Source organism: Solea solea, chromosome 15 (assembly GCF_958295425.1).
Source record: "Solea solea chromosome 15, fSolSol10.1, whole genome shotgun sequence".
NCBI lineage: Eukaryota > Metazoa > Chordata > Actinopteri > Pleuronectiformes > Soleidae > Solea > Solea solea.
The window spans coordinates 24,137,635-24,160,529 of NC_081148.1; the positions used below are offsets into that span (position 1 = coordinate 24,137,635).

Here is a 22,895-nt window from a genome sequence, read left to right on the forward strand (position 1 = left end):
ATATCTTTTTTGTCACATTTTGGACGCCATACGCTATGACTTTTTTGTCACATTTTGGACGCCATACTAACCTATGACTTTTTTGTCACATTTTGAACCACATACTAACCTATGACTTTTTTGTCACATTTTGGACGACATACTAACCGATGACTTTTTTGTCTCATTTTGGACGACATACTAACCTATGACTTTTTTGTCACATTTTGGACGCCATACTAACCTATGACTTTTTTGTCACATTTTGAACCACATACTAACCTATGACTTTTTTGTCTCATTTTGGACGACATACTAACCTATGACTTTTTTGTCACATTTTGGAAGACATACTAACCTATGACTTTTTTGTCACGTTTTGAACGACATACTAACCTATATCTTTTTCATCACATTTTGGACGACATACTAACCTATGACTTTTTTGTCTCATTTTGGACGACATACTAACCTATGACTTTTTTGTCACATTTTGAACGACATACTAACCTTTGACTTTTTTGTCACATTTTGGACGACATACTAACCTATGACTTTTTCGTCACATTTTAGACGACATACTAACCTATGACTTTTTCGTCACATTTTGGACGACATACTAACCTATGACTTTTTTGTCACATTTTGGAAGACATACTAACCTATGACTTTTTTGTCACGTTTTGAACGACATACTAACCTATATCTTTTTTATCACATTTTGGACGACATACTAACCTATGACTTTTTTGTCTCATTTTGGACGACATACTAACCTATGACTTTTTTGTCACATTTTGAACGACATACTAACCTTTGACTTTTTTGTCTCATTTTGGACGACATACTAACCTATGACTTTTTTGTCACATTTTGGACCACATAATAACCTATGACTTTTTTGTCACATTTTGGACGACATACTATAGTATGACTTTTTTGTCACATTTTGGAAGACATACTAACCTATGACATTTTTGTCACATTTTGGACGACATACTAACCTATGACTTTTTTGTCACATTTTGGACGACATACTATAGTATGACTTTTTTGTCACGTTTTGAATGACATACTAACCTATGACTTTTTTGTCACGTTTTGGACGACATACAAACCTATGACTTTTTTGTCATGTTTTGAACGACATACTAACCTATGACTTTTTTGTCACGTTTTGAACGACATACTAACCTATGACTTTTTTGTCACATTTTGGACGCCATACTAACCTATGACTTTTTTGTCACATTTTGGACGCCATACTTACCTATGACTTTTTTGTCACTTTTTGGACGACATACTATAGTATGACTTTTTTGTCACATTTTGGAAGACATACTAACCTATGACATTTTTGTCACATTTTGGACGACATACTAACCTATGACTTTTTTGTCACATTTTGGACGACATACTAACCTATGACTTTTTTGTCACATTTTGGACGAAATACTAACCTATGACTTTTTTGTTACATTTTGGACGACATACTAACCTATGACTTTTTTGTCACGTTTTGAATAACATTTTTAACCTATGACTTTTTTGTCACATTTTGGACGAAATACTAACCTATGACTTTTTTGTGACATTTTGGACGACATACTAACCTATGACTTTTTTGTCACGTTTTGAACAACATTTTTAACCTATGACTTTTTTGTCACATTTTGGACGACATACTATAGTATGACTTTTTTGTCACATTTCGGACGACATACTAAAGTATGACTTTTTTTTGGTGATTTTGGACGACATACTATACTATGAATTTTTTGAGTGATTTTGGACGACATACTAAAGTATGACTTTTTTTTGGTGATTTTGGACGACATACTATACTATGAATTTTTTGAGTGATTTTGGACAACATACTATACGATGACTTTTTAGTCAAATATTGGACGCCATATTAAAGTATGACTTTTTGGATGAGATACTAAACTCTGACTTTTTTGTGCGATTTTGGACAACATATTAAACTATGACATTGTGGAGACTTTTCGGACGACATACTAATACTTTTTGGTGTAGTACTACAATAAAAATTGTTGTGATTGTTACGTTTTTACGAAGACGTCAGAATGTGTGGTTTGCAGAAAAAAATCTTTATGAATTTAACTTCATATTATCAACTTATTGCACATGTGACTGATGTCTCTTAATGAGAACAACAGTGTCCATGTTTATTTCTGGAGCTTGAGTGTCACATTCTTCTTCCTCTTCTCCGCCTGCTGCTTCTGTTCTGTTGCTCTCAGCTGAAATGTGTCAGCGTCGTCACCTTCCACGTCTGCAGCTCACTTTCATGTCTCATTTGCCATCGCGGCAGTGATGGGCTTTGCTCAGAAGCCTGATTTAATTGCTCATGAATGTTATTTGCATAAATCATTGTTAATTTCTCTCATCATCGTCGTCATCATCTGTTTTCATTAGACATTTCCAGCATGTCCAGAAGAGTGAGGTGTACTTTGTGCAGAATGTAGAATGATGTACTTTTACTCCATGCTTTTGGAGTAATTCATGGTCAAACTTCACTTTTACTAACAAAAATTGAGTATTCATCTATATTTGTATTACTTTTACTGTGTAGTTTTGGAGTAATCCAGAGTCACTTTTAGCAACAAAAATTGAATATTCATCTATCTTTGAATTGTTATAAAATACCTAATTTTCATACGTAATTTATGATTTTAAATTAAAGTACTTCATACTGCTTGCACATGAAGTACAAGAGGTACTACAGTATATCTAATAAATCAATAAATCAATCAAGTACTAATGAAAATTGGGTATTTTATAACAATTCAAAGAGATGAATATTCAATTTTTGTTGCTAAAAGTGACTCTGGATTACTCCAAAACTACACTGTAAAAGTATGTCATACTACTTTCCCATAAAGTATAAGAGGTACTCTATCCAATTAAACTGAAATCATAAAATACTCATAAAAATAGTGTATTTTATACCAATTCAAAGTTGGCCAATTAACGATTCTGTTGCTAAACGTGAAGTTTGACCCCGGATTACTCCAAAAGTATACAGTAAAAACACTTCATACTACTTGTGCATGAAGTACAACCATGGTACTCTATTCAGTAAAACTGAAACCATATAGTACTAATAAAGATTATGGATTATATACCAATTCAAAGATGGACGACTATTCCATTTTTCTTATGTTGGTTCCAATTAGTTCTGATACTTCCTGACATCCTCACTGTATAATGATCTTATGAAACTCTTCTCTTTCTTGTCTTAATGTCTCTGCTGTTTCCTGCTGTGTCTCCTATTTTTCATCAGTGAAAAAAAAATCTGAGTTCTTCAGTGTTGAAAAATCTCGTCAGTTGAAAACGAGCTCACGCTGTTCAATCCGTCTGTTTGTGTTTTGTGTGTGTGTGTGTTTCCAGTGTTCGGGGGTTATTTTCTGTATCGTTGCCCAACAGCAGATGGAGTCTCCATGTGCTTCCTGTCCTCTCATCTTCCATTTCCTCGCAGCATGTTCTCCAGCGTCGCTGCTCCTTTAAAAAATAAAAATAAAAGACATTTCACAATATTTCTCGTCTCTCTCCCTTCTTCCCTAAGGTGGAGATCACGGCGACTCAGACGCTGCTGGAGTCTGGTAATCACCGACACTCTTATTTTCACAACAGTATCTCCAACACAGCAGAGAAGAACCACAGCAGCACGTCTTGTTTTCATGTTTTTGATGACGAGGAAACTTATTTTTTTCCTTCCTCTCGACTGCCTGCAGACATCAATCCTGGAGCCTGAACGCTGCTTGGTTTTGGAGAAGAATATATATTAAAAAAACTATTATAAAACGTACTATTTATTGTCTGCCTGTTTTTCCTTTGCTCGGTCGAGCTCCTTCACTGGTATTTTTAACAAGAATAACAAGAGTTTTCCTTGTAATTTGCAGCAAAACTCATCCAAACAGACATGAAAAGTGAAAAACTACCACACACAATATTTCACTCACAGTTTTCAAATTGTTGGAAAAATAAGTGCCTGTTTTCCATATACGTCTGTATTAATATATTATTAAACACTGAGTTATGAAAAATTCCAGTAAATAAAAGACGTTTATTAGACCTTTAGTACCTTTGCAGGAGGTTTTCCTGCCAACATGGCGGCGTAAACAATCTTTTGTCATTGGTAAAATGTGTGTTTGTCCTGGTTTTTCATGTCGAAAATATCTGCAGTGATAAAAGTTCTGTTACATCAGGTTGATGTAAGACATAATTGAGTATTTAATACACCAATTTCTACATCTTTGTGTGTTTGTTTTAGAAAAGTCAGATTTCATCAGGTTTCGGTCGCGATGACATGCAGAAACTGTGGTGAGGCTGAGTTTCGTGGACTTTCCCTGCTTTCAGTCCGTGTGATTAAAAACTTCTGCTTTTCTGAACTGCAGCTGCAGAACACAGGAACTAAAATGTTGTCTCTTATTGTCCGATGTCAACAGTGTGACCTGAAACATGACTGATCACAGTCAAGCTCCGGTGAAACATTCAGTGTATTTTTTACATTTTAAAACCTAATGAAGTATAAAATATAAACAAATTATAATGCAAAGATGAAAAGTTAGTTTTCATAATGTGTGTTATGTTGTTTTATGATTCTTGTACCTGTTTTTCTTAATATTCACAAACCTTTTTTTATTTATTCTTAATATAGTCTTTTACTTAGTGTTTACGTTATGTTTTAAAACATCTCAATCTCCCCATTAAAATAATATTGTGAGTCTTACAAAAGCTAAATTGCAGTTTTTAAAATATACTTTAGTTTCAGTACTGTGTATTTTACTTTTTTACTCAACACATTTCTTGAAGAGCAATCAAGCTAAAATTATGTTCCAATTGTCTTTACAGGTCATAATTCCCCTAAAATAAAATAAAACACCATTAAAGCGGATACTAGTGATACCTGTGCTGTGAAGCTGTTCACTACAAGCAGTGGTTGTGATACTATGGCTCCATCTTGTGGTCACTCCAGCATTTAATTTAGAGCAACAGCAGCAGAATCTATGAATATACAACATTGCAGAATATTAAATATTTAAGGTAATAAAAACAATAAGTTATAAATGACCAGACAGGACAATAGTTTAGTTTATTTTTAAAAATTGTGCTTTAATTTCTGTATTTTTTTACTTCATAATTACACTTACAATGAAAAACAGAATACACCACGATACTCGGGCTAAAATTTAACACAATTACAATCAGAGACAAATATCCAGGAAAAACAAAACAAAACTAATTTTTGCAGAGAATAAGGAAAACTCACCGGAACACGTGACATGACGTCACGTTTGGGTTCGTCTCAATCTCACAGCGTCCATTTTCAGGCTTTCAGCGACTGTAAGATCTCCTTTCATCAGCCACACCCGCCTGTGCTTATGTATTTATTATAGATTGTATATTTTTAGAGCTAGAATAACAGACTTGTGAGGACACACACGGTTGACTCCCACTGTTTCTGCTTCCTCTCCACATAGGGATTGTTCCAAACATGTATGTTCTACATTTTCTGTCATAAAAACGAAACAAAAATGTGATTTTTGATTGAAATCGTTCAGTGGTTTCTCACAGAGTGTGATGTTGGAGCAGAACTCGTGTCACACACTCTCTCTCTCTCTCTCTCTCTCTCTCTCTCTATAACTCTCTGTGTGGCTCAGTCCCAGTGGGACAGCCATGACCGGGGGGTCGTCGGGTCAGGGGAATGCGGCCAATCAGAAACGCGCCGCTCCCTTTTTCCTGTCTCGAATGGTAAGCATTCCTCCAGAAAACCATCGGAGGATGTCGCAGGAACTGCACAAATCTGGCTCCCATGGCTTCAAAGCAGAAAATCCACTCAATCGCAGCAATTCCTCATTTAAAACTTCAAATAAAAATACCACACAGGCTACACATGAATCCTCACAACTGGAACAGAAGAAAACATGGACTGGATTAAACAGTAAAACAACTTTTTTAGTGAATACTGGTTGAATTCCTGAGCCAGGTGGGGCAAACAGTCCCACTCCCGGCCAATAGGGGGCAGACGCCGAGAGTGTAGGATGTTTACACTACCTAGAACTCAGTGATCGCATATTAACTTCATAATTGATGATTAAAAACACAAAAATACAGCTTGTTTCTTACATTTACACATGATATATCATTTTATTGAGGACCACAACCTCAGTTAACATTTTTCCTATGTTGGCACAAGTTTGTCAGGACATTTGCTGCCTTTTCTGCTCAATTAATCCCTTTATAAGTAAACTGATTTAAAGTGAAAGACTCATGTACATGTACCACATTATCTTTTCCAGACAAAAGCTGAATTCAATAACCCGCTCTCTTCCCCCTCACACAAAAGTCCATAGAGAAAAATCTAATCACACAGTAGTTGCTGGTCCACTGCTGCCCCATGTGGTACGTTTGTGTCAATGACGTAAACCTGAATGAAGGATTTCAAACACAGAAGTTATAAAATAACACATTCATTTACTGTTAGAGGCAACAGTGGATCAATAACTCCTGCCTGCTGCGATGTTAAAAACGTTGATTTTCTCTATGGGCTTTGGTGCAGGAGACTGAGCAGTTAAAAAAAAAAAAAAACTAGTTTTCAGCTATAAAACGCCACCTAACTGAGATTAAGTGGCAAAAGCATTATTTAAAGTGGCTAAAATGTCTTTGCGTCCCTCCTGGCGGCCATGTTTGTTATTTCTGCTTAAAACTATCATTTTAATTGTATATAAATCCAAACGCATGCCGTTTCTTCTCATGTGTTTTCCAGCACCAAGGAAGGAACGCTGACACTGTTTAGACAGAAACTGACAAAGCACAGCATGTTTTCATTCATGGTATGATGAATGTGTGGTGTGAGTGAGTGAGTGAGTGAGTGGGGGGGGGGAATAATATTAGAATGCTTCCTAACTTCCTTCCTTCCTTCCTTCCCTGTCTGTGGCTCTGTAGTGTGCGTTACACCCACTTCCTCTCGACTCTGATTCAGTCCCACTATGTCTCCATCTCATTCCCATCCTGTCCCTTCTTTCTATTTATCCGCCTCCCTCTCTCCATTCCTGTCTCCTCGTCTCTCAGGAGAGGATGAGGCCCCTCCCATCCACTGGGAACTGAATGGAGACAGCTATCACGAGCAGTCATTTCTCTCTGGACTAACTCATTTCCCTCCTTTCTCCCTCTTCTGTTTTTCCTGATTCAGATTTTTTGGGCTCTGTATTGTGCCATATTTACATTTTCCTATGAATTGAGACAAAGTCAGAGATTAGATTAAAATGCCACAAGGGTTTTGAAAGTCAAGTTTTATCTAGGGTCCGTGTTTGAGGCAATGGAAGCAAGAAAGTCAAGAAACCACTGAACCAAAGTATGCAGAAGGAAAGTTACTGGTGTTTTAACAACAAAAAAAAATCTGGGTAAATGTTAACATCAGCATCTGATGTTTTGCAATAGTTTTGATTTCATTAACAAAATATCCAATGAAATAAGTCTTTGTGAAAGCTAGAAATGTTGACTTTTGGTTATTTTTTACACCAAGAGGAGAAACAAAGTCGACGCGAGGACTTCATTTGCAGTATGTCTTGGGAACGTTGGGAAAACCAATCAATGATTCAGTGTTTGAGGACAGTTGGTGTACGTGCACATGCAGAGATAATCTAAACCCCCATGGTTCTCAAACTGTGGTACGTGTAACACCCGTGGTACGCAAGATTCCGCTGGTGGTACTTGGAGGAAAATCAGAAATACTGTTCTGCTGTATATACCCGGGTATGTGATCGGAGTGGAGCTGTAAAGGCCCTACACATCCCATAACCCATTGCAAATGATCCGTCTACGGTGACTTCCAACTGTCTTTTCCTGAACATAACATTAATGCAAGTGTACGTATACAACAGTAAAAAGGCTGTGATATACATTAAATATGTTGACATGTATAAATAAAACATCAAAGTCACATCTGTGACGTGAGTGGATTCCACACACACACACACAGCAGGTGTTAGTGTCAGGATGGTACTAGCAGTTGGCTGCTGCAAACATCCGACTGAAAGCCCCAGAACCAAACACCAGCTTCCAGTCAAGGATGTTTACAGTAGCCCTGACTGCCAACGAGCCTGAGGAGGAGGAGACGCTACCTGTGAACTCAAACAATCTATGCCCAACTCAATTGATTTATACTTTACACTTAAATAAATGTATTTAATACACCACATGCTTTAAGTCCGGAATATATAACTTCAGAGTTAACATTTTATTTCAGAGCACACTCCTCAGATTCTGGCCTGAACACGAGGCGACTCATGTCTAGCTCTGAATTTAGGAGTTAGTTTTGAAATTTGTAACTTCTTAGACAGCGTTTTTGTCTTAGCTGGCTGCTTCTGGTCGGACACAAATGTCTTCAAACATTACGAACTCTCAGGAAGAACCAAAAGTTCAGTCAAAACACGGCAAGATTCCACATTTCACAGTTTCTGTTCAATTTTTATTGCTTATTTTGACAATTCAGACTGCTTCTACGTGTCACGGAAAGTACGGGGTCCTACATATATTTAAGGGTTTATTTTGAAAGTGATGCATATAGTACATATAGTAAATTATGGGATGTGTGTGCAAATATGGAAACCTGACGCGCCACTTTACAAGATAACGTGTCACCTCTAGATTGGTTTTACGTGGGACTGAAGAACGGAGGAGTTGATTAACGACACAGGGAGGTCTTGATTGTTTTGGATACAGATAACACTGTTCCTGTGTTTTTTCCACACAGAGCCGCTTATGATGACACAACATGAAACGCCAGCTCTGTGGAAAAGTACCTGGGTCGTCGACTCCTCGCCGGGCGTCTTTCACAAACAGTCACCAAAACAGGAACTGCCCGAGACAAGAAAGCAGTCTCTCTCTCGACTCAAGGAATCTAAAAAAGAAACACAAATAAACACAGAGACGGGACGGTCGGTCAACGTTAGAAGAAAAGCTTCGACTTCTCTCTGAACTTGGTGAGTTCTTGACGCATAGATCTGCAAACGCAGAGTGTCTAACAAAGCGGCGCAGAGTGGGAGGCAGAGTTCATTCTTTGTTTTACAGTACAGAGACTCGGTGGTGGGCAGTGACCGGCATACTTAATGGTCTCGTTCCCTCTCTCCACTATGTTTTCTTTACAAGGCTTTGTTGTCCCGTAAGCATTCTATCAACATGTGACATTCCAACCACCTTAACTCCCAATGCACACATATTTACCATGTAAACACAACTCAGCATTTCTGTTTAGCCACTACACACACACACACACTCCCACAGCTCAATGTACACACACACACACACACACACAAACCTAATTACTTCTTCACACGCTAAATGGATGTTGAGGACTCTTTAAGTGCCCTCTCTGACCCTGCCCCCCAAACGCTCACTTCCTGTCTCCATTCGTCATTCACTTTTTCCACAAACACAAGTTTTTATATCTTGTGAGGACACATCATACACATCACAAAAACCCTCAACATAAACCTAATTCTAACCCTACCCTTAAAACCAAGGCTTGACCCTGAAAAAGAACATTAAAGTTGTAGGGACCAGACAAAATGTCCCCACAAGGTCAAAGTGTCCTCACAGAGCTATAAATACACACACACACACACACACACACACACACACACCAGCGCCCATGTTCTTCACAAAGAGGAAACTTTTAAGATAGCACAGTGAGTTTGCATGCCTTTGTAAGCAAGAGCATGAATGTGCCTTTGTGTGTGTGTGTGTGTGTCTCTGGCATAAACAAGACCCAAAACCTGGTCCTAATGAGGCAGAACCTAATTCCTGAGAACCAGTTAGATTTAGGGCCCAAGATTTGAATTGTGCTTATGTTTCAGTGAGGGGGGGTAACACTTTGTTTAGGCTGTCAAAATTAATGAAAGAGTGTGTGTGTGTGTGTGAGAGAGGGACAGAGATGGGGGAGGGAGAAAGAGTGAGAGAGCATGTAATCACATGTGCGTCCTGTGCCGGGATAAACAAAAGTGACAAGCTACTGTAAAGCGAGCAACGGCGCATACTCCGTCACGATGTTTAATGCAAACTAAAAAAAAGAAAGAAGCGGCATTCCAGTTTTTGCCCTCCTGAGGTCTAATTTTCCAGTTACTAATAGGAAGTTTGAATCTGAACGGTCACTGACGTTCTCCCTCTACAAGTTGTGAACTTGAGAAGTCTTCTTTGTAGAACTCTGTCTTGAACTTGTCACGACGTTAAAAACTAAACTATACCAAGTGCCAGGGACAAACAAAAGTTGTCTCTCGTACCCTTTAAATGTGATGTGGTGATGGTCAAATCGTGATTTTGGGGGCTTTGAAACAAGAGTTTTGGTTATTATAGGCGACTTTGTCACTTGGAACGAACTATAAAAACTGTCCTTCCTTCTCGGAAAGTCGCGAGTGTATAAGGTTTGTATTGCATTGGCTTTTTATCATCACGGAACCAGAGTTTTGGATGCCCTAAAATGCCGTCAAAACTTTGGGAAAATGATGATATCACAGCCCCACCTTTGCAACCTAACCCTTAACCTCTTTGTTTTTGGATTTTGTAGCCAGCTGACAAAGCTTTGTAGTCCAATTTTGGTGCATTTCTCTGGCAGCGTTACAGTGCCACATACAGGCCTGGCATGTGTACTACGGCGTTTTGGGAGATTTGGTGTGGCTGAGGACATTTCTTGAGACAATGCCATTTACAGAAAACGTTTTAAGGACAAAAAATAAATAAGAGAAAGTTCAGTTTCTGTGTGGACCAACAAGACCAGGCTCCTTAACTAAACTATCAAAATTTAGGTCACATAGGGAATTCTACTACATTTGTGTTATCACAAGTTCCAATATCTTTTTTTTTTATTGTTGAGAAAAATGCCAAAAATATTTCCCACTTCACCACAAAAAAAAAAAAAGTTCTTCAACACCAATTCAAGTTACAAACTCTGCAAAAATGAAATGCCTGTGAAGCAATTCCTGGGCTCCCCAGAGCCCTTGACTCTTGGTACTGTATTGTGAAAAACGCTCTCGACTCCAGGCAGTCCGTAGTAAATGAGCCTCATGAATGGTTTGACAACGCGGAGCAAATATAATGCTTCAGGAATGTTAAATATCCGACCGTACACGTTGCGGCATCTCCGATTTCACCATTTCTGCATCATTTCTACACACTTCCTGAAGAATGGCGAGATGCTAATGAGTGTGTGTGCATGCCTGTGGACATCATGTGTGCCTGTCCTTATGGGTACTCCATACTCTCGCTCTCCCTCTCCCTCTCCCTCTCTCAGGTCACTTGGGGAACAAAGCAAACTTTATCAGAACACTGCAATCCTGCATTCCCCAGATTCTTGGGACTTGGCAACCGCCTGACACGAGTGAAGAAGGGGAGAAGGAGGGAGACAAGGAGGAGGAGGGAAGAAATAAAAGCAGGTGTACACAAGAAGTGTTTTAGTCTTTCCTCAGTCTGCTGCAGGTTTGAATATAATCTACATTATTGCTTAATAGACTAGAGATTAAAGCACAGAACCAGGAACACAGTTTTGTTAATGTTTGGAAACAGATTCATATGAAGTTTTGATAGTGTGTGCTTTCTTAAAAATCTATAACAAAAAAAAAAACCCACTTATTATAGAAGTAAATAACTACTGAATTGGCTGGTTTTTTGTAGCTTGAATCGATAACAGAAGTTGCTTTGACTGTACATTTATAATCTTAAAGCCAAATGGGAAATTTTAGTTTGGCTTTTTCCTGCAATACACCAAGTAGCCAATATGTCAACAAAAGGTCTTTAAAACAGAAAAATAACAGAACAAAATGTACAGTAAGTCTTAAGGCAGCCATTTCATTATAGTCTGGTGATATATTGATGTTTAAAAGAACTGTGGAGGAAACCTTTAAAGTCTTGTGTGTTTCTTCTGTCCACTCAAGAGGTTTTTACATCACCGTCGTGACAGAACCACAGCGTGCCAGGTCAAACACCATTAACAAGCTGCACTTCATCAGGAACACACTTCAGACAAACTTGACGCTTTGTGATCCTTTGAAGTTCAGTGGGGGGTTCCTTCAACACAAATTCACATAATGTTCTGTTCTGCTAACTAAACTCCAACAATTGAGCTAAGATTATGATACAGAATTTAGTCTCTTCAGTGAATTTAGCTCCCACTGAACAAAAGAAACAACCTGTGCCTTTAATTATGTACTATACTTCATCTTATGTAATATACTTCATAAAAGCAGTCAATCGCCTACTGTAACTTTTCCTTTTTTTAGACTTGAGAGAAACAGGTGCTACAGGTGCTTACAGGTGAGATAAATGAGTGTTTAAACAGGTGGGCCTACAGTGCGTGTCAGTCAACATAAAACCCTAGCAATAAAAAGGGTGTGGACTGTGACGAAATGTGACTTTATGTGAGGCTTGTGTTTGAAAATAATCTAAAATGGTATCACTGTGAAGCACTTGCTGACTACGACCTGTGGCCAGAGCTAAATCTCTAAAAATTAAAAAGCTGAGAACTTTTTCCACAGCTCCTAAAAGTTCTCCCTAGTCTCCAGGAAAAGATGGGAGGCGAGGACTTGGTTATGAAATCACAAATGATAACTAAATAAATTTGAAGAATTTTCTCAGAGCTCTTCACACCACATCCCCTTGGCAGATTTACACACTGACATAAATTAGTTATCAACAAACACACTGTGTGTAGAATAGATGCCTCTTAACTTAAGCGTAATTTATGACTCAGTAACTTCAGTGTCGATGTAAAACTCCACTAGTTACTGGTTTACAGGTTTCCATGCAGACAGCACAACTTCCCACTTTTAAGTCAGAACACATCCATCATCAGGGAGAACTTTAACCAAAGTCCATAAAGAAAAGCAGCGTTTTTAGCATGTAGGGACTCAAAAATGGTCCATAGCTGTCTCATTTAGCAAGTTCGTGTCACTAAGGTGAATCTGAATAAAAGGATTTCAAACACTCATGTCACAAAACTGGAAAACAGATGCAGCAGTGGATCAACAACTCCTGTGTGTTGCGATGTTAAATCGCTGATTTTCTCTATTGACTTTAGTGAAGACGTTTACAAAAGGCTACACTCACATTAAAAACAAGATATTGCCGACTAAACATGACTATTATTAGGTAAGCGTGTTACTATTCAGTGCACTGACTCACCAGAGGAAGTCAACAGCATTTTTAGAGAGTTCACTTGTGTTTAAAAAAGGCACAACCCTCTAATTTTAGCAGAGAAGAAGCAGCATATTACGATTTCCCCTTCTCAAACTCACAGGATAAGGTTGATAAATCATGCAGTAATATCTAAATCTAGGATAGTCAATAATCACTACAAACTTTAGTGTGTGGTTTGAGAGCATGACTCCTGACCTTGTGCATGTGTCGTTGTCTGCAGTTTAACGGACCGGCGGATATTCTGCTCAGGCTCCTGAATACTAAGAGAGCTGCTGGTGCGTGAAACCAGAACTCTGATTATTAACACTGTTGACTCTTAAAACGTCAGGTTAATGTTGCGTACCAGGGGTCCACAGGAAACCACGTTGTGCAATCATGTTCGGGAAAAGTTGATGATAAACTTGCGGTCTTTTTCCCCTCAACGACCGGCTTTAAATTCTCTTCCCAAGAAGATCACGTACAGCGTGAGGTATTTGGACTGAGTTTTTCGACTGTGATAACTGTCACACACATAGCGATAAGAAGATTGATATCACTCGCTCCTATGCTTTTTTTTCTTTTTAAAGCAGAGCTGTAGCCAAGATGTGGTTAGCTTTGTTAGCTTAGCTTCGAGTCTGCTCACAGTTGTTTTTACATTTCTGTTTGTGTACCAAATTAACAATGTGTGAACTAGCCAACAAGTGCTTACAGAGTGTTAATTATTAAAAAGGTGTTGGTGGAATCAGGCAGCAACATGTCCCAACTCTTTGTCCTCCCCTAAGATAAGCTATGCTAACCATAGCGTAGCGTAGCTGCCTTTATATGAAACTTGTGAGCTTCTCACCATGTTGAGACCTTGTTTCCATCATGGTGCGGTTTCGATTTCGGATGGTTAAGCCCTGGATCCGGCTTGCGTTTCATGGTAGGCGGGTTATGGACTGTACCTGATGGCCGCGTAAGCGACACGCATTGTGTGGCGCCATCCCAAGAGATTGTTTTTGTGGCTGTTTGTCTCAACAAGACGTCCAATTTTGTAAGAGAATAGACTGGGCGTTGAAGAAACACCTGTCGCAAATACGTTTTTCTATCAAATCAGCCGACTGTTGTGGGTGGAGCCGGTCCCCATGTGGACCGTACCATACCATTAACTAGCCAAAAATGGAACAGTTGGGGATGGTTATTTTGGCACAATTCCTAATGGAAGTGTGGAAAAAAATATGTCCCCTACCAAAACGAACCGCTCCACTTGGTGGAAACACGGCTTAAGTCATGTATCTGGTACTTTTGCTATTAAAAGAGGTTGAAACTTGAGAAAAGTTAAGACTCCTCTACGTGCTGCACCGGCTAATTTATCAAAAATATCTTGAGAAAAATGTACTTATGTGGCCCCCGTCATTTCAGAAAAAGTCATCAAATATGTCAGAACTCAGAGTTTCTGACAGGAAATGAAGTTTGTGTAGTCCAACATCCCCTACACCAGATTTTCATTATATAACTTTACATGGTCAAATCTTAACAAAAGGCTTTCAAACACAAAAAGTCACAAAGTAACCCCGCTGGACTGTGATCAACAACTCCTGTGTTCTATGAGGTAAAAAGGAGTCTGGTGCAGGACAGCACATCGTAAAAAGGTCTGGATAATGTGAGGTAAAACTTTTAGCTTTGCATAGATTACAATATATAATATATTACAAACAAGTTGGACGAGGTTGAGTGCAGTTTATTTATACATTAGATTCAGTTCAAAGCATTGATGTGCTACAGGAAAACAGCTAATTTGTTGCTTTGAAAATGTCTTTAAAAGAACACGGGAATGGAAAATATGGAGGTGTTGTGTAAAGTGAGTTCAACCAGGGGTCGTGAAAGACGATATCAAAGTCTGACAGGCTTTCCTCCTGAAAATAAATGCCGTTGCATTGTTTTGGCGTTTTCAATGAGCTACAGTATGTTCTGTGCTCTTTTTTTTGGCTCCACATCTATTCCCCATTCCCATGATTTACAGTTTTCATTCAGTGCTTTTTTTTACTGCACAAATGATTCATTTAAAATAGAAGCGTCTTTCCTCCCCTCTTGTCTCCTCCTGCCCACCCCGACTCCGTCACAACTTCGACAGCAGACCCCTGACCTATAATGTATCGTGGGATGGGCTGAGAATTCAGGAAGTGGCTCCCGTCGTCTCCATGGCAACCCTGAGGTCAGCCCTGTGAGGCCGGAGACCCCTCCTCAAACACAAAACGCCCAGAGGCCTGGATCAACACAAACAACCAAGGCGCGCACACAGTCACACACACACACACACACACACACACACACACACATTCAGGCGAGCTCACAAGGACACAGATACAACTAACACAGTTAACCAAGTGAAGCACTTCCTGTATCTGACAACGCCATACTTAAAGTATACAACATGACAAACTACTGTAAATCATTAGTGAATATGTAACCCTGGACTACACTGGTGTACACTGTACGTTTAAGTGGAAAAACAGCTGTTACACTATATCCAACAATGTTTTTACACTGACTTTTTCCAGGTGGGAAACTGTCGTTTGTGTCATTGTGTCAAACCGTTAACTCTGCCGCACAAAAGCCCATAGAGAAATTTGGTGTTTTTAGCTCATGGGGACACAGTAGCTGCAGGTCCAAGGCTGCCACGTTTGGTTAATTTATGTCACTAAGGGTAAAGGTTTCAAACGCCGAATTCACAAAACAAGTCATTTGAACTCAATCATGGGAGGCAGCAGTGAGTGAACAACTCAAGTGTAAAACTTAAAATTTTCACAATGGAATTTGGTGTGGAGGAGTGAGTGGGTTATAAAAGCAATGTAAAATTAGAGTTTTACTTTAAAAAAAAAAATATTCACATATTCCTTATATCGTATACAATTTATTAACATATATATATATATATATCTTACTAGGCTAGCCTGCTATTAAGTTAAAATTACTATAAATGATCCATATTCTGGATGAAGCATCTGGATATAAACCTTTCGTGGATTCTATTTGCACATTCTTCAGGTGCGTTGACTCAACAAACACTGGCCATACAAAGGTCACATGTCCTTTGTTGAGGGTATTTTTAAGTTCACTTTAGACCACCTTTTTTCGTACTGCTGAAAACACTTTTCACTTTGCAAGCTCTTCCGCCTTCTGCCTGGGAACCAAACTATCCGCAATCCCAGGAGAGGAAAGAGATGGATGAAAGGGCAGAGTTGAGAAGGTCACGGTTACACGCAGTCCACCACAGATTACTGATTACCTGCTTAAAATGGACTTTTTAAAAAGTTGACGACCCAGAGTTTAAAAGGTGACAGAGGGGACAGCTGAACTACGACCTCTGGGTTTGCTATTTAGGAAAACATCCACCAACATTAAGCATTCTCCAAAAGGTCTGGTTATAACGCTTTAAATATCCAACATACACTGAACAAATTACATTATCTGGTACAGAACTCTCTACTCTACTTTCTTTGCTACTCCAAGTAAACTTAATGTTTGCAAAACAAATTTACACAATTTCCTGCATTTTACAGATAGAATTACTCAATGAATTGACAGAATAACCGATAATTAGATGGTAGCTTAGACATTGGCCTCAGTTTTAAATACAGTTATTTAGACTAATGGACAGTGGGCAATTTTGAACTTACTACATGCATTCATTTAAAAATCGCTTGGGCTGTTGCAAGCAGGTCTGATTTAATGGGGTTTGACGGCCTTAAAAGCGTGTGCTTCAGGTCCACACTGTGAGGAGTATTGTCCTAAAATTCCACTTCACTTTTACCCTCACTTCACTTTCTCCACTCTCCCACTTTGGACAAGCATCACAATTAATTATAGCAACACCCAAACCAAGCTCCACCTAAGGCTGGGCAATTATTGAACTGCCAATTATGTATATAACTTTTGACCTTTAGCAATAAAATGTTAAGGCATAGCTTTTTGACCTCAGCTGTGTGACATGTTTCACTGTTTGTCAAGCTTTTGTCAGTTGGAAACCGGTTTATGCCAAGTTTAACCCCTGGAGAAAGGGGCAAAACTTAATGATGTTATATTTATCGTGATAATTATCGCTGTATCGACCACGTTGGACGTTTGTTTTACCGTGGTAAAGGGTAACTGTCTTGGCTTTATCGGTTAGCCATAACCGTTGGAAATACAACGTCTGACGCGAATACGTTCAGCTCTCGCATCAAAGACGTTTTGCGAAACTCCGTTCAAAAACTTGTCAATTTAGAACTTTAACGGTGGGTCTGTGGAATTAAATGCTCGATTGGACATAGATAAGGACATTAAGAGAGTCTAATGGGACTTTTTGTCAATTCGGCTCATGAAACACTCTAGTCAATGCACTCTCCACCTGGTTCCCACAGCTGTTGAAGGACCCCGATGGCTGTCTCTGTAGGTGTGCGAACCATGGGAAAAACAAGCAAACGAAATCTTAAAACGTATTTTCTGACTATATTAGTAATATTATCTTACTGTCATTAACGCCGATTTCTAAAATGACATATTCTGACGCTTAACGTGTACCTATTTTTTCATTTTCGACGTACGCAGGTGTGACGAAAGCTACGCGAACTCAAACGTTGATGGTTTCGGGTCGAGGTTTGGTTTTGCAGTTAAAACTCAACGAAAGCGGTTCGAAGGGAAAAGTAACTCACCGTGAGATCGTGTAGACTTTGTCCGGCCAGAATAAACAGCAGAGGCCGTTTTCCGTGCGAACTTCGACAAAATGTTTGGACGGCGACGGACTGTGAAGTCTCCGGACGATGTCTTCCACTTGTCCTTAGGGACCCCGCCGGAGCAGGGACGATGAAGTTGATGATGGAAAGACATTCAATAAAGTCTATACATTTACAAACTTTAATTTTTCACTGCACGATGTCTTCTTCTGTCCCAGTGCAGACTGTCCTCTGTCAACTTCCAACGTTTTTTGTAGGAAGAAAGCTGGACGGAGTCCAGCCCCCTTTTCCCCGACTGACCGGTGTTAAGCTAGCTAGAGCCGTTAGCCACGATGACAATCCGTTTCCGGTAAGTCTTTTCTGAGTAAAAGGTAAAGTTAAAATAAAGTCCAAAATGCATATACTTAACGTATTAGAAGAAACACAATGCTTCCACATGTGTTCGCGAAGGTGTTTAAATTTAATATAAAGTGCCAACTGTACCGTAAAAAGCAAAACGTTTCTTCGGAATATGTGTCACTTCCGGTATTATGTTGCCTAGCCTTTTTTGACTTGACAGAGTCGCCGAACTGACCAATAAGCAGAGAGCTGTAGACCAGCTGGGCCATATCTCACCTGCATGTAACTACACACACACACACACACACACACGCACAGCTATCTCAGTGAGGACACTAAAGACTAAACATAGCCATTTAACCTACATTTATCCATAAACTTAACTTAACTAAATGTCTAACCCTAAACCTAGGTCTTAACTCAAAAACAGGTGTGACAGCACCAGCCAGAATGTCCTCAAATGTCCTCACTCTCAGGATACTTTATACCTAACCAAGACCTACACAATGAAACGCTTAATGTTAAACCCCAAACTTTAACCTAATCTAGTAACCCGAGTCATTTTGTAAACCGCTTACTCTCATGCACCAAAGTCCATAGGGAAAACCTGTGTTTTTAGCTTGCAGGGATACAGGAACTGTTGTTCCACTGCTGCCTTTAAGTTTGTTAAGTTTGTGCCACTCATTTAAATTTTAAATCTGAATGAATGTTTTTAAAATGCCAAACTTGCTAAATAAGACATTTGAACTCACTTATTGAGGCAGGAAAGGATAAAGCATCACCTCTGTGATGCTTTAGTTTCAGCGACCTTGGGTTTTGGGAAAGGCGCTTTATAAATCTAAGTCATTATTAAACTAATCCTGTGTGCAGTTATGTGCAGTTATGTATGGCTTTGGTGTGTGAGTGTACACGGTTTACAAAAAGGTTACATAAAAGTTGTTTTATGGTGAGATAAAGTGGCAACCATGTTCTTAAGATGTCTTTTATGCTGGTTCTGGGCACAGTGGGTGCACACAGCACAGTCAGCGCTGACAAGAGTGTCAATATCTCACACACCTACAACATAACCACCGCTTAAAAGTCCTTATTGCGACAGTAGAAAGCACTAAAAGATGCATGTCCCGCGGTGGCGTTGTTGAAAGGCTAGCAGAACCTGATCTCATCTTGCAGAGTTGGCATCGACCTCCACTCTGCTGACTGTTTGACTGGGAGGTCAACTGTATGCTGATGTCCTCTTCATTCCGCACGGATCAGCGGAGAGTGTTTCAATCTCCTTTTATGTGCCGGTTATGTAAAGAGACACATGTTTAGCCAGACTCAAGTATTAGTGATATTTGCAGTAACTTCCAAAGAAAACTCTTGATCTTGAATGAAAATAGAAACACAATAGGTTAAGTTTAGATCATGTTATTTAGCATTAACATCCTACCATCCTACATAACAAATATCCTTGTAGCATTTAAAAGGAAACAGACTGTGCCAAGAACCAGCTTGAGACGTGGGGACGCTTGTCCTCAGCAGAGACATAAAGGAAATACAGGTTTTAGCCACTCAACCAAAGGCTAATCAAATAAAATCTATGCCAGACGGAGTCTGCAATATTTAACAAACAGCTGACCTTGTTGTTAGACACCATTTACACACTGGAAACCAAACCACACATGCATGACTTGCTTTGCAAACGTCTCACTCTCCTGCACCAAAGTCCATGGGAAAAAATAAATGAGCGATTTTTCCATCACAGTAGGCGACGCCGGAGTCGTTAATCCACGGCTGCCTCCTGAAATCCTGAGACTCTCACATTTACACCTCTGTGATGCTTTAGTTTAGAGTTTCCAGTAGAAACCTAATCTCCAATTTGCATGTTTTGGACTGTGAGAGGAAGCTGGAATACCTGCGGAGAGAGAGAACCCACACACACACCCACAGGAAATGTCAGACAGAAGGGCTCTCTCTGCAGGTGGCGCTGTTTCAGTGACACAAAGTGTTTAAAAGTGTTCTGCGAGCTAAAAAACACAGATTTTCTCTATGGTGCAGGCAAAGTTTGTCAGTTTGTACCCAGGACTCTGAATTTTCGGAGGTTATGGGGGCGTTCCCTAAAAATCTGATTTCTAACTTGGAAACTCAAAAAATAGGATTCCAAGATGGCTGCCACTTGATTCTCGTGTCGGACGTCGTGCTCGTGACTCTTCCAGTGACGACACTCACCGACCATTCAGTGGGATTTGGAACTATAAGTAGAATTTGGAATTATAAGTAGGATTTTTTAGTCTTTGAACTGATCAACAGTTTGGCATTGTTTGGTTTAGATTGTTGCGCTGGACGTCGCGCTCAGTGACGAAACTCTCTGACCAATCAGTGGCCGGGCTCGCTTGGAACCTCGTCAGAGCAGGTACTAAAAAAATCACTCATGGAAAAGCAACCAAAAGTAGAGCCGAATCGAGCCGTGCTAGAACTGTATGATGGAAAAGCGCCATATGTTCACAAAAGGCTGGTTTGGAACATGTGACACTCGCCGCTGCCCTCTTTTAACCTTCAGGGTGAGGAAGCCTTTGTGCGAGCGCTGGTAACTCTGGGCAAACCCTGAAGTGGCCTCATGAAAAAGACACAGAGACCTCATTTCACATTTTCTCCTCGCTCCTGATCCACAGCAGACGACCCCCTCTCTCTTCTCTCTCTCTCTCTCGCTAAGACACTGTAAGCTTTAAAAACACACCAGTATATCTAATGCTTTCAAAATGAAAATGCCAGTAAACACACACACACACACGTATATGTTTTTTTTCTCGTTTGCTTTTTCCACAGCCCTTATTTTGCCTTTGTTTAGGCCACAAAAACCAGGAGCAGAAAGCTACAGGTATCAGGATCTGACAGCAGATAAAATACCTCCATGTTGAAGTGAGTGTGTTTATGCTCAAAGCAAGGGAGGGTAGAGACGTGAGGAGTTGACAGTAAAAGCAGTGGTGTCCGCTCAGGACATCAGGACGTCCCACTCCCACTTTATACTGTAAAATAAAGAGCTGGATCATGAAGAATCGTGAAAATCATCAGCGTTATTGACGTCAACACGGCGACTCACAGTCGCTCGGTAACACGTTCGTACACGTGTCTCCATTGTCACTTGTTGTTTTCAGGTATGAAGATCTGAGGATCTGTGGAACAGCGGCACAGAGGAACTAAAATTATTTACGTCACTATTTTAACTTGAAAATTCTAGACTATTAATACACACATGAAGACAGAATAATATTTTGTCTGGAGATAAATGCATTTTAATGAGTTTTTGTTTTCCTAACTATTTCTTTTGTGCAGAATCCTGCGGTTTAATTTATAAGAATGTGTGAACATAAATGTACCTGCATTTAGATGTGACTGCAACAGTGACTGAAATAAACTAACATCATGAACTCAGAACATTTTGTCTGTTTTTACTGCACACTTTCATCACATTTTTACACACGTCATTTAACTTCATAGTGTTTGGGGAATAACTTCAAAAGAAATAGCCCTCACTGGTTCTTCACTGTTAGCTCCTCCACATATTTGTGTTTTTTTTACTGTACTTTTTATTTTTATTAAATTGTATTTATCAAACATGCTAGGACGAGTTTGTTCAAATGCGTAGACTAGCCTTTTTTGTTTTTCCAAAATGGCCGACTTCTGGGTGGGCGTAGCTAATGGAAGTACATTAGAAATGTGTTTGGAATCATGAGAGCAAAGAGTGAGAACTATGTGCGACTTATAAATTTAGCATATAACGCAGTTTTGGCCACTTTCTCTCGCGTCAAAATTCCTCAAGAAACTCGACCGACACACTCACCAAATTTTGTCCCGATCCGATGCCACTATCGCATTTTTCAATCCCCAAATTTCAAGAGTTTTTATGCACGTTAACCCCCTCAAAAATGAGCGCAAATGAGCGAAGATAAATCAAAGACACACAAATCAAGATAAAATTAAAATGGCCGACGAGTCCGCTCATTTACGTAGGGAACAATTTGCCAAAATGGATGCCAAAATTTTAAAATGGCTGACTTCCTGTTGAGTTGAGGCCATGGTTACAGTTGACTTTTTCGTTCGTCTTGGTCTGTAACATCTTCCCACCAAGTTTCAGGAAATTTGGTGGTACACAACTTTGCCTCTGTTTTTCTTAGGGGACAAAACAGACAAATGAAACAGTTAAAGGTAAAAAGTTAAGATAAAATAAGATCAACACGTTAGAAGTTTAAAATGCAGACATTTTCCTCTGTCTGATATCAAAGTAATCTCCAGTGATTTTATACAGATTCCCGTCCTTAAATACACAAAAACTAAAAAAGAATTTGTCTCAAATAATGAGTGATCAAGTGTCAAAAGAAGAGAGCGAAAGAAAAAGGCTGTCAGAATGAAAGTGAGAGAACACTTGAGTTCTGAAGTTAATAATTACTGGGAACGCCTGTAAAAGTTCACTCACACACATTTCACGTTTCATGGGGAACTGAGGCGTGAAACACACACACACACAACAGTCAGGGACGGAAGTGTGTGTCCATACAGTGTCTGTACATCCGACACCGTCTCTGCATCGTGTGAACGTACGAGGACGAGAGGCCACGACTGAAGAAGAAGGAAGTGAAGGAAAACAAACCTTTACACGGGGAAACATATATATAAGTAAAGCAAGTATAAGTAAATAAAGAAAGAAAGAGTTAG

The 22,895-nt window shown here is 39.4% G+C and overlaps 1 long non-coding RNA gene across 2 annotated transcripts; it reads right to left on the reverse strand.

Annotated features, from left to right (window-relative positions):
* Positions 1 to 5,100: 5,100 nt before the first annotated feature.
* LOC131473517 (uncharacterized) lies at positions 5,101 to 18,341 on the reverse strand. Of its 2 annotated transcripts, none has more exons than XR_009242182.1 (3): positions 17,844 to 18,341; positions 8,808 to 8,905; positions 5,101 to 5,866 (listed from the first exon to the last, which is right to left on the reverse strand). It is a non-coding gene; the product is annotated as an uncharacterized LOC131473517 (long non-coding RNA). The 2 variants fall into 2 exon arrangements; XR_009242183.1 differs by having other exon boundaries at positions 5,101 to 5,819; positions 17,844 to 18,329.
* Between the last annotated feature and the right edge of the window lie 4,554 nt (positions 18,342 to 22,895).